This window comes from Octodon degus, unplaced genomic scaffold (genome assembly GCF_000260255.1).
Source record: "Octodon degus isolate 3935 unplaced genomic scaffold, OctDeg1.0 scaffold00107, whole genome shotgun sequence".
In the NCBI taxonomy this organism is placed as follows: domain Eukaryota; kingdom Metazoa; phylum Chordata; class Mammalia; order Rodentia; family Octodontidae; genus Octodon; species Octodon degus.
Window position 1 is genome coordinate 5,898,222 of NW_004524683.1, and position 18,419 is coordinate 5,916,640.

An 18,419-nucleotide genomic window follows, 5' to 3' on the forward strand; every position below is an offset into this window, starting at 1 on the left:
CATCCATAAAATGAGACAAGCATTGCATTTCCATTCTAGAGCTGCCATGAGTTTATGCATAGATGATACAGTGTCTGGCAGGAATGAGAGCTAAGTTGGCCGTAAGCCTTCCCCTTCATGTGCCTATCATTATTTCTGGCGATTGTTTAACCTCTATTCATTTTCTAAGATGCCTTCTTCATGCGGGTTGGTGTGAAAATCAAGTTTGAATACTGAGGCTTAGAAAGTTGCCTGAGTGTAACTGGTACAACTAAGAATTGGGAGATCTGGGTTCTAACTTTAGGCCTGTATGATTCTGAAGTCCATGCTCTGCGTGCTACAACATCCACTCGCCACTCACTGGCAGCCAGACTTTTCTTGTATTGGTAGGGGTGCAGCCTAGAGCTGGCCCAGAGGGACCCGACACACCCAGACTCCTCTCAGAAGTTGCCACCTGATGTCAATTATGTATATTGATGGCAGCACATTTGAAAATCTGAAACTTCCACGAGAAAAGACAAAAATAGAAAGCAAGGCGAGAAAGTTCAGAGCTCCCAAGGAGTCATGTGCAAGTGCTGAAGAGAAGGCCCCAGGATCTGAGCTCTATCCAGACCTCTCTCAGGAATGTGCTCAGCCCACTAGACCACACAGCCTCCCAGAAGGAGGCTATAATTGACTTGAAGAATGACCACAAACATAAGCTTTTTTTCTTTAAATCTTTTATTCATTTGTTTGGTACAGTGTCTCACATGCATCTCGGACTCAGAGTGATCCTCCTGTCTCAGCCTCCCCAGCACTTGGATTACATGCATGCGCCACCATGCCCAGTTTCTGTTGCCAGCACGGCACAGGGCCAGCACCACATGTGATACTGGGGATCTAACTCTGTACCTTGCCAGGCAGGCGTTTAGACTGCTGAGTTATCTTCCCAGCCCAGCATAAGTTTTAAGATCAATCCTATTACTTATTTCCTACATGAATCTGGACAAGTACCTTCCATTTGGGGGGCCTAGAATACCTTCTGAAAAATGGAAGTGCTACGCAGTTTCATCAGTGTGCATGTCCACCTCATCAGAGCTTTTGTTCTTGCAGTTTTGGGCAGTGAGCAGCAGATTCTTCTTGGTTTTGTTGCTTCTTTCAGTTTCTTTAATATCTCTCAAAAGAAAAAGCAAACAATCTCCCCTTTGTTTATTAGCATCTCGGGGACACTAAGCTGGAAGTAAAGAATGCAAGAACTATGGCTCTGGAGCCCAGAAAGTCTTCAGCTCTTCATCTCCACTTGGAAGAGGTTGAGCCAAAGCCCATGCAAACAGGAGAGCCTGCAATTCCCGGAGGAACAAACATGCCTCACAGTGAGCCAGGGGGTGAATGGGAGTCATGAGCTGGGAAAGATTTCATAAGGTTTCGGCTCTTTACAAAATAACATTCATTCATTTGGGGAGGTAAGGGCTGGTAGGTCCCAAATGGGAACTGGATAAATAAAAATCTGCCAATGAAATGGCTCAAGTTTTGAAATGGCAGAGTTACAATCATTCTCTTCATCTTCTTTCCTTCTGAAGAGCTGGGACCCCCTTATATAGTTTCTTTTCACTCCACTATCCACCCTGCACCCCAGGGCTGAACACCCAGAGGGTGTTCCATGGAAGTTCTACCCATGTTCGTCAGGGCTCACTGACGATGCTGTGACGATGTGACAGGCAGTAGTCAGAGCTCTTGGGAGTTGATTGCAGGTGTCCAGTTCGGCTGAACTCACATTCATCACAGCCCATGAACTCCAGGAAGGACAGTTGGCTCAGACGTGATTCATCCCAACTACAGAGCCTCTGGGTGTGGCCTCCAATCAGCGAGTGTGGGGTGGAACGTAGGAACATTCAGAACAAGGACACCGAGACACCCTGATCCAATCATCTTATTAAGAGATACAAGAGTGTTTATTAATCAGCAGATGGTATCTTTCTGATCTTCCAACTGCTGGGCGTGGGGAATTCAGAGGAGCTGCGACAGAAAGAGGAGACGTGAGATAGAAGGAGCCTAGTTTACAAAAAAATGAGTTACAGGATGGGGAAAAGGCCAAAGGCACACAATGAATTTAACCCTTGGTATTATTACAAAGAATACAACTTTATTTTTGTAATTCTATAGACAATTTCTTCCGAGAATCTAGGTTCAATCTCACCACAGCTTTTACTATGATGCCCATTTTATAAGTGGATAAAAAGCAGTAACAGTGAATATTAGGGGCTTCTTCTAATGCCTTGTCAATAAAATCAATACTACATTTTGAAATCACAGTTGACCATCAATTTAAGTAGTTTTTCCAGATAACAGGTAATATAAAAAAGCATTCTAAGGGATTGCTTATGCAGTATTAATTAATCTTCCTTCTTTCTACATACTTCCTAGGAGATTAAAAGCCCCTTAACTTAATAAATAATACCAGTAGCAGATTTTTTTTCTGAAAAACCATTTTCCCTTCTCTTACTTTAGAGTGGCCCAGACTCTAGGTTTCTGTTCATGATCATCCTCCTTTATTTTTTACGCTTTCTCAGTGGTCTCAGAGTTTTTGGTATCTCTCAGTTGGGCCTCTTTAATGTGGCTCCACCTCCTAGGACCACAGCTGTGTGTTCTACTGCAGGCATTTTGGCTGGAGTACCCCAAGATTACTTAAAACTGGACACAGCTGTTTCCCTTTCCTGGTTAACACTGTTGTTTCTTTCACACTCATTTATAGAGGAGAGAAAGGAAGAAGGTAGCAGGGAAAAGAAAGAAAGGCAGAGAAAGAGAAAAGGAAAGAGAGGAAAGGAGAGAAGGAAGGAAAGAGGGAAAGGGGTAGGAAGAAGAGAAAAGGAGGAAGGGGAAGGAGAGAAGAGAAACAGAAGAAGGAGTAAAGGAAGATGGATGGCACTGAAGGCCTTAAAAATGGCCTACCCAATGCTTCCTTCTAAAAATGAACAAATTGGTCTGACAGAATCAAATCTAAGTCTGGAAACCCTGTCTTCTGACATCTGGTTGAGATCTTTATAAGAGCAGTAACCCAGAGCCCAGAGAAATGACATGAGGGAGGCTGAGGGCCAGGGAAGAAAACTGGGCCTTTCCTTTCGAGCACACGTCCCTGTGTGTGGTCATGCATTTGTCTGTTTACACATGCAGTGGTTCTCTGCAGAGTTAACTCTGTGAGAACAGAGACCATGGTCCATTCACAGCAGCGTCCTCAGTGCTCAAATGCTGGGCCTGTGCATAAAAGGCACTTGCTAAATAGCTGAACGACTCATAGCAGTTATCTAGGAATTAATTTCTCCAAGATTACAATGGACCTCTATGCAGAAGGGCACAACACTAACCTAGGAAATAGAAGCTAATGTGAATGATAGATATTCCTGCTCACAAATAGGCTGGCTTAATATTAAAAATATGTTTCTTCTCCAAAACCAATATAAACATTTACTAAGAGGCCAACCAAAATTCCAGTTGAGTTTTAGAGAACTCTAAAATCTACATGAAGTCATACAAATGCAATTAATCTAGAAATGTTAAATCTTAACAGAAGGGGATAAAGTGGGGAGAAAAAGGGAGAGGAAGAAGAGGAAGAACTTATGGTGCTACTGGCACAAGGAAAGGTGGCTGCCACTGATGGACATCACAGAACAGAGGTGCAGATACACAGACGCTCACCTTAGCACGTTCTTACAGTGCTTATTCTGCTTGCTCCTCCAGATTTTCTCCACACTTCTCCAGTCTCTTCCTTCCAGAGGCTGGCCTCCTTGCATTGCACTAACCATACTTACTCATTTGCACTGCTGAGTCTATGTTGAGTTTGCCACTAAGAGTCACTGGAAGGACAGAGAAAAAAGAAGACAAGAAGTAGCTCTGCCCTACCTTTCTCTCTGCCAGGCTCCAGGCAGACTCAGGCTGCTTCTTATTTTGAAGCCCAGAACACCAGCTACAGCTTTCTTTGGGTTGCCACTCCTTCCCCTTGCCCGTTCTAGCCTGTGTGTTTGTGCTGGAGGACCAGGATGAGAACTTCTTCGTTTGTATCAGTTAGGGTTCTCTACAGGAGCAGATTTAATATAAAATGTATATTACATAAAATATACAAAGGATTTACCAATCAGGCTTATAGTTGTTGCCTGTGGAATCAGGGATGGACGAATGCAAAACGACCATCTATGCCCTGGGGAGTTGGAGGATCCAGTCTAAGGTCAAAAGCTTACTGCAGAATCCAGTATAAGTCTGTGTTGAAGGGCCCAAACGGTTTGCAGGCTAAAGGGGCTGGAGACAAACATCCAAAGGCAATGGCGAAGACTGAAGCTCCTCCAAACAAGCACTAAGGGGAGATTTCTTTTTTCTTTCTGCCTTTGTTGCATTCAGGCTACAAGCTTATTGGTGGCATCCACATCTGGAGTAAGTCTTCCCTCTTCAATTTGTGGCTTACATGCCCATCATCACTGGCACAACTATAACTGTGCCCCATTAATCTTCTAGGTGTGCCTTAATTCATTCAAGTTGACATCATAATAAACTATCACACCACTGTTGCCACTGGGCGCCTGCATACCCTGGATGATGTCCTTAACCTGATAAGCCCAAATTAAGCTTTTACTACTTAGTTCTAATAGTCTTCAGTTTTATTGTTTGTGGCCAAGACTCTTATAGAGATGCATGGATAAAAGAATAACATATGGGAGAAGTAATATATAAAACCAATTTTATACCAACAGATTGTTAAGTATATTATGTTGGAGAAATCTAGTTCATTGTTTGTAAAAAGATAAAATTTGATCCTTAATACTATACACAAAACTAGTATTAAATGGATTAAAAGCACAAATGTGAGAGAAAAATACAATTAATAGAGCAATATATAACAAAGGTAGAAGAATGGGAAATACGCAGGCAATAGGAGATGTAGAAATATCTCTATGAACTAGATGAGAAAGAATTTCTCATGCATAATAGTAAAAGTACATACCATGAGGCAAGAAAGATGGATTATTTTCCAGTATATAGGAAGGATTCATATTTAATGAAAGGCACTATGGAGAAAATGAAGACAGGCTAGATGATACTCACAATGTCCCAGATGCAGGATTAACTTCATCTTCTTGTTTCTTCTAGATGAAAAAAAAAAATACACTTGGAATTAGCAAGAAAAATAAATAGGTCATGAGAAAGATACATAGACAATTGTTAGAAGAAACCCAAAAGAGAAAAACTGGGGAAAGATGCTTAAAATTGTTAATAATCACAGAAACGCAAAGTAAATAATAATAAGATTTCACCTTATGTAATTTAAACCAATAAAATTTTATAAGTTGAATAGTGACATTTTCATGGGTAGCAGACACAGAAACTCTCTAGTTGGTTGACTAAGCAATGGTGCCGCCATTTTGGAGGGTTGCCACCATTCCTTACCACTTAGTTAAGCCTACGATCTACCATTTAACTATTGAGCTCTTGGATATGCATCCTCCCAAGAATCTAACCATGTTTATAGGAGAGTATGCATAAACGTGTTCATTGCAGCATTATTTGTGGAGCTGGGGAGTCCCATGAAACTCAGAAGATCATCCCCCTGGAGCAAAGTGGTAAAATGTGTGAGAGATTAACATTGAATATTTTGCAATAGTCAAAAGAAATATGAATTGATTGTAATAGTATACTCTTTTTGATAAAACTTGGCACAAAATCAATAAGCCATATAATACAAGTTATATAAATTAAAAATATCTATACACACAATAGTAACAATATATATTTTCAAGAACATATACAAACAAAAACCATATATGAAACACATTGTAATTGCTGTGCTGTACATTGGAAAGGAGAAAGGGTATGAGTTGTGAAAATAAAAAAAAACATGAAAAAATGATGATAGGCAGATATAGACATCTGCTACTAACACATGTACATACACTATAAATAATAAATTAATAATTACATGAAAAGAAGAGAAACAAGAGGAGAGAGAAAAAGAGGGGACAATGGCTAAGAAGGTAATGAAATTACATGAAATCATAAAACATAATCACTTAATCCAAAAGAAGATGGGAACATGGATAACAGACAAAAAAAATCTTTAAAACCAATCAAATCTATAATTACATTAAATTTTTAAAAATTGTTTAATTTTAACAAGTAAATCCAACTACATGATGCCTATAAGAAATCCACTTGAAATATGACAGCACAACTAGTTTACAAACCAAGTGCGGAAAAAAATATGCCTTGTTAGTGCTAAAAAAAAAGTATAGACATCAATATCAGACAAAGTGGATATAATGCAAGAAATATTACCATAGATATTTTAAAGGTTTCCTTCTTAGTGACAAAACAGTCAAGAGGACATGAGTGAAAGGTAGCAGGAATGAAAAAGAACTACAATAAATGATTCAATTTTTAAAAAGTGTTTATTATAGTAAAAGATACATTGCCATTGGCCCCTTTGAAACTACTCCCCCGCCCTTAGAAGGCATTTACCTCATTGTCCTTGCCACCTTCTGAAGCATTCCAGGAAGTCCTCTTTCATGAGTGTCTTTACTTGCGTTGTCATGGCTGCCTTGATGGGTGGAATCAATCCCGAATATTTACCTTTCACAGTCATTTTGAATTCAGGCAAGAGTCCCAGGTCACATGGTGCCTGATCCTGTGAATCAGGTGAATGAGGACACACAGTAATGTTTTGGTTTGACAGAAATTTCCATAAATGTTTGGTCAATTAGTGATAAGAATAAAGTACTATGAATTCTTAAATTTAAAAATGTATTACAGGGCTAGGGAGGCAGCTCAGGAGCTTAAGTGACTCCTTGGCAAATGCAAGGTCCTGAGTTCGATTACTAGTACTGCAAACAAACAAAAAGTTTTTTAAAAATGCATTACAGTAAGAAATATATTGTCATTAATCCCCTCAAAATCCTTCTTATTTCAAACACATTTACCCCATCCACAATGTCTTTTTCTGTAATAAATTTCTTTTAACATTTAAACACTCACTATAGCTTTGAATCATCCCATGTATAGGTATCAAGTAATAGAATTTCTAAATATGTGGAACAAAAACTGGCAGAAGCAAATGAAAAACTAAACAATCCCCAAATTATGCCAGTGAGCTTCAACATTCAAAATTCAAAGAATTAAAATTATACAAAATTTGTCCTCTGAACATAAGAGAATTTAATCAAAAATTAATACCAGAAAGGTATCTAGGAAATATCCAATAATTTCAAAATTAAAGAACACTTTTAAGCAAACCAATATTCAAAGAACAAAAAAATACACATTAATTTTAATTGAATGTGGAAATGAAAATGCATCACACCCAAAATTGTGAAAAGCAGGAAAGAAAATACATGACATCAAATGTTTACAGTGGAAGAGTGGCTTAAAATCAGTGAGGACAGAAGAACACCTGCCTTTCCCCTTTTGCTGGACGATGGGGTGTCCGGTTTGGTGGAAGCTGCTGTACCCTTTCCCCTTGCTTACCTCGGTGTTCTCCCATGATGCTTAGGTGCACCCTTGTGTCAGCCATATGGCTGGAGTTGCAGCTAAGCTGTGGGCTGTCCCACTCCCACTCCTCCAGAAGCCACTGCCACTGCTGCAGCTCTTTAGTAGTGACAGGAAAATCATCTCTAACATGGCAAATATCACAGAGGACTCTGAACATCCCCAAACCTTAGTAAGCTTAATTAACAAGGCTGGTCCTCCTGAGAATTTCCCACCTGGGCCCCAACATTTTTCCAGTGAAGCAATAGCTGGCTATGAGTCTGGCTGCCACGTCTCCTGATGCTGGGCAGAATGGTTGCCAAGACAGCCCAAGATGCCTTGAGTTTGAACTAAGCAGAAGAATTGAACTCAGACTGAGGTTCTCAGTATGTCCAGGTGGGAAGGCATGAGTCTAGACCAGTTTAGATGAATCTGAAGCAACCACAGGCTTGCGGCTGCTGCATAAGCAGTGCCCCTTTCACACTTCTTGAGGTGGTCTGGAAGGGTGCCCTCAAGGACACTGACCCCCTCCCTCAAATAAAGCCTAGCTCAGGGGTGCTATAATCTACAGTGGCTTTTAAAAGGCTTAAAAAGGGAACAAGAAGGGAAATCTAAAACCAAAGTGGGAATACCCCCAAAATAAGTAGAGAATACACTAGAAGACAGAAAAATGATGGAGAACATCAATAAAACCTTAATATGGTTATTTCAGAAAACAAAAATGGTAAACCTCTAACCACTCTGAACAGGAAGAAAGAGAAGGAAAAGTCTCCAATTTCTGGTAAAACCAGAAAAAGACAGAGAGGAGCTATCTGATCCACACAGGTCCATCTAACCACTCCAGTAGATGTAGAAAATGCAATAAATAGAAACAATCTATAAAATGTAACTGTGTTTTAATTTTTTCAGAACTGATGATTAAATCTAAACATTTCACACTAAGCTGCACCCCCAATTCATTTTATATACTTGTTTATTTTGTTTCTTTGCTTATATTGCTTTCAGACAGGGTCTTACTAAGTTACTCAGCTTTGTAAGCTGGGCTCAAACTTGAGACCCTCCTGCTTTGGTTTCCCAGAGCAGTGCATGGTATATGCTTTCAAAGAACCATTACTACATTGAAAAATTTAAATGTTCTTTGTAAAAACATCAAAAACCATAACATATTTCAGGAAAATATTCACAAAAGATGCCTGGATATAAGTATTGCTAAAAGAAGGTAAAGAAAGTCTTTAGAGACAATAAACCAAGGGCCTGCCAAATAGCTCAGAGGATTAAAAGTGTCCGCAAGCAGGTGCAGGAGCCAGGGGTTCGATCCCCGGGCCTGCCATGCCAGCCCCGCCTCCGGGGCACGCTGAGATGGCAATTGAGACTGACATGGGGCGTGCGCCTGTAATCCCAGCTCTTGGGAGTCTGATCTAGTAGTGAGACCCTGAACACCCTGTAGAGCCTTCCCTAAAATAAAAAAAAGACAATAAACTAAGTTCATGAATTTATAAGGCTCAATATAATCAAGATGTAAATCTTCCCTTGATTGATGTAGAGATTGATTGAAGTTTCAGTCACAATCCCAGGAGACTTTTTTTCCTCTTTCTTTCTTTCTTTCTTTCTTTCTTTCTTTCTTTCTTTCTTTCTTTCTTTCTTTCTTTCTTTCACAGAAATGAATAAACTTTTCATTTCTGAAAGAGAATGAAATTTTCCAAATTTTTTTACGAAAATGCAAATGACTTCATAGCCAAACAACCTGGAAAACAAAGAATAAAACCTGAAGACTTATACTATCTAATTTTCAGGTCTAAGTATAAAGCCTTAGTAATATAGTCAACATGATGTTGCTTAAATATTTTTATGTGTATCAGTGGTACAGAATAAAGTCTGAAAATAGATCCACACATAAATAGCCAATAGAGGGCCAGCCAGATAGTTCAGCAGATTAGGCAGCAGAGGGGTCAGGGATCAATCCCAAGCCTGCCTGCTGGCCCCGCCCCTGCCCCCAGGGTGCACTGAGACAGCTACACTGGACTTGGTGGCATGCCTATAATCCCAGCACTTGGGAGGCTGAAAACAGGAAGAATCACTACAAGTCCAATCTGTGTAGTGAGACACTCTAGACCTTTTACTATATATATATATATATATATATATATATGAAGCCTAGAATCAGCCTCAAATTCTGGACCAAGCAAAATGGAGGTGTGAATTTGGATGTGGTGAGTTAATGATGGAAAGGTAGGGCTGTCAAGTAAGGTAGCAATCAGGCTGGGGATACAGACTGGAATGTCTTCATACAAATGTCAATAGCTGAAGAAAAAAAAAATCACCTAATTGCCTTGAACGGATTTGGTGGGTAAAGACCACACAGATATAACTATTTCAGGTAGTGTGCCAATGGTGTCACCAGGGCCACTGCAAGTCAACACCATGCCTGGTGGCATCAGATACAGACATAGCCCCTGGTCAAGGAAGCTTGGCAACTGCAGTGCTGGTTGCATTTCTCCCCACTCAGCCCTCAGAAGAGCACCCCCAGAAAAGTACTTTTTTTTGGCACTGGGGCTTGAACTCAGGGTCTTGCATTTGCCAGGCAGGGGCTATTCTGCTGAGCCGTTGCTCCGGCTGAGGTACATCTTATCTAGCTGCTCAGTGCCATTAGGACACAGACCGTCCACAACAACTCCCGTAGGTATTTATGGGGTGGATGATTCCCCTTTCTGTCTCGTGATGGATGCTTTGAAATGAGTGAGTCCTCTGGCCTTAGATCTAGGCATTCTTCAATTTATCTATTGGTCTATTCGTCTATTGTCCAATCCTGTCTATCTGTCTGTCTGTCTGTCTGTCTGTCTGTCTGTCTGTCTGTCTGTCTATCTCTACCTATCTAATCTCTAGTAGGTCCCTGGCTTTGCATTACATGTATGTCAAATGAATCCTAAATGTTTCCTTCCATCTCTAACTGCTCCCTTGAGCCCTGGACTCGTTCTCAGGTGCTTCCTTAACACTTCCTCTTGGATTCTATTAAGCAGCTCAAGCTAACATGGGCTCAGATAGGATCCAAGGCACTTTCTCTGTATTCCTTTAGAACTCTGCTCCTTCTCAGACTTGTGTCCTTGATTTCTCCCTTCCTTTACTTCCACTACAAAATGGAAGCTACTGGCTATAAATCCTTGTGAGCCAAGCCTGTTCACTTCTGTTTAGTTCTGCTGTAACCACGTGGTTCCAGACATCATCATTCCCACAGACTATGGTCCAGACATCATCATTCCCACAGACTTTGTGGGGTGCCTGAGTTCCTCAAGGACACTTCAACACCCTCCACACAAATTTGAATACTCTTTTAAAAAATGTAAGTCAAGGCCCGGCCAGATAACTCATTAGACTAAAGGATCAGTTTAGGCAGAGCACAGGGACCCCGGGATTCAATCCCTGGCAACACAAGCCATGACGGCCCCACCCCTAGGCACACTGAGACAGCGCTTGAGACTGGGCGCTGTAGTGTGCTCCTGTAATCCCAGTGCTTGGGAGGCTGAAAACAGGAGGACCACTAGGAGTCTGATCTGTGTAGTGAGACCCTGTAGACCCTCTAATAAATACATAAAAATAAATAAATAAAATAAAAATGTAAGTCAGATCAAGATACTCTTAAACCCTCCAGTTGCTTCTCAGTAAAGCTGGAACTCAAACTCCTTTTTTCATTCGGTCTGTCCCAACTTTTTGTTAGCTTTTAGGATTTTTTCAGTCATGATCTGGGTCTGACTTTGCTAGACTTTTCTGTTTCCTGAATATACCAACTAGTCTCCCTACCTCGAGGCTTTGGCCTATGGTGCTCCTCCTCCCAAAGCACACTTGTGTTGGCTATTTTCAAGGTAGACACCTCATTATTTACCAGGACCTCTCTATCACTAATACTACCTACCTCTATTTTTATTTAATTACTTAATATTTTTCATCCACTAAAAAAAGCCGAACGTAAGCAAGGACCCTGCCCGTCTCATCCACCAACTCTTTAACACTGAGCACTGGCTAGTCTCTAAATGCATATGTGTTGTATTAATCAACAAATGAATTTTCTCCCTCTCTTTACAGAAGTCACTGTCGCTGCCACATTGCAGCAGGCACTTGTTGAATGTGAGTTTGTGCTCACAAATGGTAGGCTCTAGAGACATACTTCAAGAAGCATGGTTCAAACTTTGGCTCCCTCACTTACTATTGTGTTGCTTTGGGACACTTTTCTCCCTGGGCCTCAGTTGTCTCCTCTGCACGATGATGATAGGAGAAGCAGCTCCTGCATAGTTTTATTATAAAGAAGTAAGATTTAATGCATTTAAATAAAGTGATAGGCCAGTGCCTAGCATACAGTAAGTGCTCAATAAAAACTAATGATGATTAAACATCATGCATTAGTCCTCCACAGCAGGATTTGCCTGTCTCAGCACAGTTGGAGTTTGGAGGGGGACTCACTGTAGGAGAAGTTATCCTGCACATCAAAGCATACTTAGCAGAACCCGGGCTTCCGTCCACTAGATGCTAGCAACACCTTCCCAGTTATGGCCAAAAAGGTATTTAAAAATGGTCAAATGTCTCAGTGGACATGGAGGGGGCAAAACCATTGCTATAAGACATGTGTCACCATCCCTTCAGACAAATACGACACTGGAAGTGTGCAGAGTTTAAATAACTTGCCCAAGTCCAAGGGCATGAAGCGCTAGAGCAGAGATTCGAATGAACTCCCTTCTTCTCAGCTGCAAGGCATGCTCTTGCCTGCATGGTGCACAGGGCTTGAGACCCAAGCCCCCCTGCTCTCACCCTGGCTGCCTCGAACACTCACAGATCCACGCTAATTACACAGCAACGTAAAACTTTATATGTGGTTTGTTATTTTATAGCCAGGAACATGGTCTACAGCCTTCATTACATAAAGCAGCTGTGTGTATACTTGGGGTCTAAGTGCCATTTAGTGGTCAGCTCGATGGAGTATTTTGTTCAAGCGTCACATTTCTTTTTTCCCTTTCTGTACTGCGATTGAATCCTAAGTAGGACTAAAGGACTGGAGGCAGGCATAGATTTGACTAAAGCAAAATGCTAATCTTAAATGACTATTACCCCACCATCCTAATGAGATTGAGAGATACACCCCAAATTGCCATATATGGCATGAGCATGCCCCCAATGATGTTTGACATGTGTGTCCGTGTGTACATATATGCCCACAAGCCGCAGCCCATCTGGTGTGGACTACCCATGAATGATTCTCATCCATGTCTCAAGTGCTTTATTGGAAGGATCTGGACAGTCAAGCTTTCTATCAACTATTACTTGATCATGTCATGGGTCCCCCAGGACTCACTTTGTTCATCTTTAAAAGCAAAAGTAACACATATGTGTCTCACAGTGTGGCTGAGATATTTTAGCTAAAGAGTTTGGCTCAGAATTGAGCACCAGTAACCCCAAGATCTTTGCCTCCTTCACTCAGTAAATGATCCAAACCACCCCAGCCGAGCCCCTCTCTGCAGTCCTCTCTCTTGGTACCATCCAGAACACGGCAGCTCTGTGCCCACAGCCCCTACCTTCACCGTTCCCCTTTCCAGAGATGTGCACAGCTCTCTTTCCACCCATTTAAATCATCTTTTCCTCCACAGATTAATTTAAGTCCTGTTCTGAAAATGCCCAAACCCTCGGCTTTCACTGACTGTGCCTGTTTATGGTATCACATCACTCACCTGGTCCTTACATGCATTTTTTTTTGCTATTTGTAATTTTTCTTTATTTTAAAATAGTTAATTGGCAAATAAATATTATATTGCTTAAGATAGACAGCACCATGATTTGGTAATATACCTGGACACTGTAATGATTATTATAGTCAAATTAACACATGCATTGGATCCTTAGAACTTGCTCATCTTATAACTGAAGCTTCATTTTAGCCAACCTCTGCATTCCGGGTTAGAATGCAAACTAGAAATCTTACTTTTGAATGTATAAGGGATAATCAAAAATTCAGTAAGTGTTTATTTATTTATCATGTATTTAATACAGGATCTACAGGGTCTCACTATGTAGATCAGACTCAGTGATTCTCCTGTTTTCAGCCTTCCAAGAGCTGGGATTAAAGGCACATGCCACAACGCCCAGTCTCAATCGACGTCTCAGTGCCCCCCAGGGGCAGGGCCAGCACAGCATGCTGGGGATCAACCTGGCCACTGAGCTCTGCCTAAATAGACTCGTTAGTCTGCTGAGCTATCTGGCCAGCCCTAAAAAAAAATCAGTAAATGTTTAAATAAAATATACTTTACAATAGAAGACATATTGTCATTAATCCACCTCCTCTAACCATTCCCTCTCACTTCAAAGCATTTATCCCATAGTTCTTGGCAATGTTTCTTTTACTATAATATAAAATATTTAAGCATTCACCTTATTTTTCTATCCCCCTTACATTTACAAAGAAAATGAAATCAGTATCTCAAATAAATACCTGCACCCGCGTGTTCATTGCAGTAATATTCCCTTACATGCAATTAAGCTTAATATATATATATATATATATATATATATATATATCCAACATGCTAGCCCCCATCAAGCAGACCAATTAAAGTTATCTCCTCTGAAGAATTACATGAAGAGCTTTCTAAGGTCATGCATAGCCCTTCTTGGCACAATCAGATTTCTGACCATTTCCAATGCGTCTCCCGCAGTCTAGGTATTCCCTGTCATGTTTACTGTTCCCTACATATGTCAATTGTTTGCACTCTCCTAACTGTACATACTGTTCCCATTGCTCCCAACAACTTTCTCTTCCTCACTCTTTGTATCCAACTCCTGCTCATCCTTAAAGTTAACTTCAACATCCCCTTCTTGGAAAAGGCCTTTGTTGACTTCTTTCCTAAGGCTGACTTCACTCTTCTTAACTCTGCATTTTCCAAAGCCTTATATTTATTTGGATATTTGTCCTTGTCACTGGACTGCAAACTCTGAGAACAAAATCCTGGGCTGATTCCTCTGACTCTTCCATTCTCCCACTTGGCTGGTCCACAGTGTGGATTTTTGTTTTCAATGAACGCTATTTTATATGGCAAGTCTGATCCCTTAGTGTACTTCCTTGACCATGTACTCATTCTTGCACTCTTGTGAAGTACCCATTAATAAATCATCTCATGAGCTTCATCTTTTTCTGGTGCTTTCCCTCATACAGAGACTGTCTTACAATGACCTCTACCTGGTGTCAGCTTTCCTTCTCTCACCCCTGATGCAGTCGTGTCCTTCAGTCATCAAGGACTAACTTCCAACCAAGGCTGGGGTACACAAGACAGAGCCTGGGTGTGGGTGTGGGTGTGGGTGTGGGAAGCATCCCTGGGATAAGTGGTACACCTGGAAGTTGGACTATGCCCATTTGAAAATGCCAGTGTGGCCAGTGGTCCTTGCAATGGCCAGCTAAGACCCAGAGCACAGAGCCCCTTTGGGCTGCAGTGAGCACCTCCCTTCCTGCCAGTGACACCCGTCAGCAGCAGCCAGGCTTTAGGTTCTGCTCAGGTAGCATTTGTTGGTTTAGTTACGCTACAAGGCTTCTGCTCCTGCCCCTGTTGTTATAGCCTACAGATTCCTGGTACCAGTCTGATAAAACAACTTAATTAAATGGCAATAAAAGGAAAGTGAGCTGAAGGTACCTCGTGGGAGAGGAGGCCAGAGTTGGAGTCTAGTGTTCCCTCTTGACTGTGAGCCTTTCGCTGTCCTACCTAAAGGCCTCGGGTGGGCTGCGGGCATGGAATTCAGAGGTGTGGAGTTGTGTTCAGAGGCCCGGAGAGGTTATCCACCCCAAGAGCTTGTTCATACTGGTCCCACTCAGCACATCTCACACTCAGGTCCCAAAAAGATAGACGGGTGGATATCTAAGACACCCAGTCTCTAGGACTCAGGACTTAGCTTCAGCCAGGGCCTGACTTGCAACACCATGCAGGAGGAAACTGGAGACACTGAGACCCATGTTCTTGGGAAACCCTCTCCTGGAACCCCAAACTGGTTTGTTTTTTATAAAATAAATAAGCTTACTAAATGTAATGTATGTAGCACATAAACTCACCTTTTTAAAGTATTTTTAGTTCACTCACAGAGCTTTGCAATCATCACCATTTCTGAATATTATACTCCCAGAAGAAACCCAACATCCTTTAGCTATTGTCCCTAATGTTGCCATTCCTCCTAGCAGTAAGCAACCACTAATTCACTTTCTGTCCCTATTTCCTAGTCTGGAAATTTGAAATGAATGGACTCATGACATATACTCTCCTATGATAGGCTTCTTTTATTTAGCATACTACTCTCAAAATTGCATGTGTCAGTTGTAATAATAAAGCATGCGTCAATACTTCTTTCTTCTTTACAGCCAAATAATATTACTTCGTATGAATGTGTTACATTAAACAATTTTATACATTTAAGGCAATGTCTTGACATACCACATTTGGTTTATCCATTCTTCAGCTGATGGTCATTTGAGTTGTTTCTACCTTTTGAATATTGTGAATGAGGCTGCTCTAAATATTTATATACACGTATCTGCAAGGATGTAGGTTTTCAATTCTCCTGGATTGAGAAATGTATTTATTCTTGCATCTTATTAACAATATCAGTACCAATACTGATGGATGGTCTAAAACCTTATTGTGTCATTGACTGGTTAAAAAATAGGGAGGAAGCTGCAGTAGAAAAATACAGAGAAGCAAATTGCTCTGCCCCTGGTTGCAGCGCTGCGTAAGGCCAGGGAGAAAGGTCACAGATAGCACTCAAGAAAATTAGTCATCAAAACCTGCGTAATTTTACGAGGAAAAAAGTACTGGGGTACTAGTTTGAAATTCAGGAAAGATTTTTTACCTTTTTTTTTTTCCGGAACCGGGGATTGAAGTCAGGCCCTTGTGCTTGCCAGGCAAGCACTTATTCTACTAAGCTATCTCCCTGGCCCCAGAAAGATTTTTTAAATCACCAATACATATTCACATATACCATCATTTTAACACGGCCCAGTTTATGACCCTGCCTTGTGTCATCTAATTCTCCAGTGAAGACCATGTGCCTCCACCAACAGGAATGAAGGTTTCACCTCCCAACTATTTCTCCCCTTCACCAAGGGGACTTGGGGCTTAGCTTTTGCAGCCTCAGGGGTGGGGGCTGGGTAACAGTTTTCAGAGGCTTCTCTTTTGTCACAGCTGCAGCCCTCAGAGCTCTGTGTGGGGGAAATGCAGCGCTACTGTCTGGGCATTCTGGCCTGTTCAGCGTCTGTCGCCATATGTGTGTGGCTAAGTCTGACAGGCAGAGGTTGCTGTGGACACTAGTAAATTGAACCATGTGAAATTGCCAACATTCGTTCATTTCTGACCTATAAAAGTGGCAGTTTTATGGACCTCATGTGATCCAACCTGCCCATCTCTGATGTCCTCTTCCTTTCCTTCCGGTGCTCCTCTCAATGGACCACATCTTATGTGCTGTGGCACTTTTTCACCCCTCCAGCCCAGTTAGTCCAGATTCGGTGCTCTGGGAGGCTTGTCTGTCCTTCTGGTCTAGCTGGTCTCCAGCTGCTCAGCCTCGTGCCTGGAGGCAGGTGTGAGAGAGACTCAGACAGCACAGAGTTTTTCTCTTCATTGGTCTTTCAGTTTACAACTTGCCCCTCCAATCCATGCCCTGTGCAAGCGCAGACGCACTCTGCCGCCAGTGACTTCAGCTCTGGCAACAGTGATTTCCCATCACGGTGCACATAAAAGAGCTGAATCCCTTGACTGGGTTGGAAGACACAGCTTCCATTTCTGCCACTTGCTTTCTATTCCAGGGGTGCCAAGCTGCTTGCAGTCCCAGGTGGGAGGTACCTGTGTTCACGTCTCTAGGCTTCTGCACCTGCTCCTCCTCCACCAGGAAGACCTCCAGCACAAGCCTCTCTCAGCCATGTCTGACTGATCTCTCAGGACTCCTCCCAGGAGGCTTCATTAGGCCTCCAGGTTGTGTTGGGAGTCCTTCCTCTCTGTTCCCATTCCCTTGTGCCTCTGTATTTCTGCCACCACAGTATTTTAACTGCAGGCTCCCAATACAACCTCATATATCAGAGTAGAAGAGTCAGAAAACTTATTTAACAGAACTAAGCAGCAGTACTGTAACTCAGTTTCCCTGTTTGTTGGAAGAAAAATCTAGAAGCTTAGGTCTTATCCCCTGGCCTTCTCTAGGCCACATTTGTTCCGTGGGGTAGCAAGGGGTGGCTTTAAGGGCTCTTCCACTTCATGTAGTCTAAGAAACCAGGATATGGAATCCTCACTCTTCCAGAGCCACACACTGGCATCCTGTGTGGACTCCAGAAAATGGATGGGAGAACTGCCTATGTGGAAGTTTCCAAGGACTGTTGAAGATGATTATTTTCTGTTCTTTTAAAGTTTCCTTTTTAACTCAGCTAGTGTTTGCAGAACACCTATGATACTCATGCCAGTATTAAGCACAGGCGCTTGTCGCAAAATTGCAAATACCGGCTTCCCTGGATGCTGCATTCCCAGATTATCTTGCAGTGACTGCTCAACTCCTACACCTTTGGTTGTTCACTCCATCCGAGATCGAGGATGGGCGAAGCTAGTCCATGTCTCCAAATGTGTTGCAGCTAGCCGGCATTCACCTCTGAGCTAGCGAGGGTCCCGGGGTGTCCTCGGCCCGGGCACCCTCTGGTGGCGGAGCGTGGAAACTCTGGCCCGGCGGGGAGCCGGTCAGGGAGAAGGGGAGGGAGGAGGGAGGAGGAGGCGCGGGTAGGGGAGGAGAGGGAAAAGTTGCGCTGGGAAGTTTGGAAAGTTGGGAAGTGGCTGCCGCGGGCTTCGCCTCCCTCCGAGAGTGTGAGGGAGCGAGCGAGGAGCGAGCGAGGAGCGAGCGAACGCCTGCCATGCCCATCAGACCCCGCCTCGCCGCGTCCGGGCGCAGAGCTTGCCCAGACTCCCAGCGGC

General features: G+C 42.3%; 1 long non-coding RNA gene across 1 annotated transcript; it reads right to left on the reverse strand.

Moving 5' to 3' along the window:
• Positions 1-858: 858 nt before the first annotated feature.
• LOC111818903 lies at positions 859-6,497 on the reverse strand. Its single transcript, XR_002822770.1, has 4 exons — positions 6,460-6,497; positions 4,949-5,090; positions 3,856-4,027; positions 859-1,974 (listed from the first exon to the last, which is right to left on the reverse strand). It is a non-coding gene; the product is annotated as an uncharacterized LOC111818903 (long non-coding RNA).
• Positions 6,498-18,419: the final 11,922 nt, after the last annotated feature.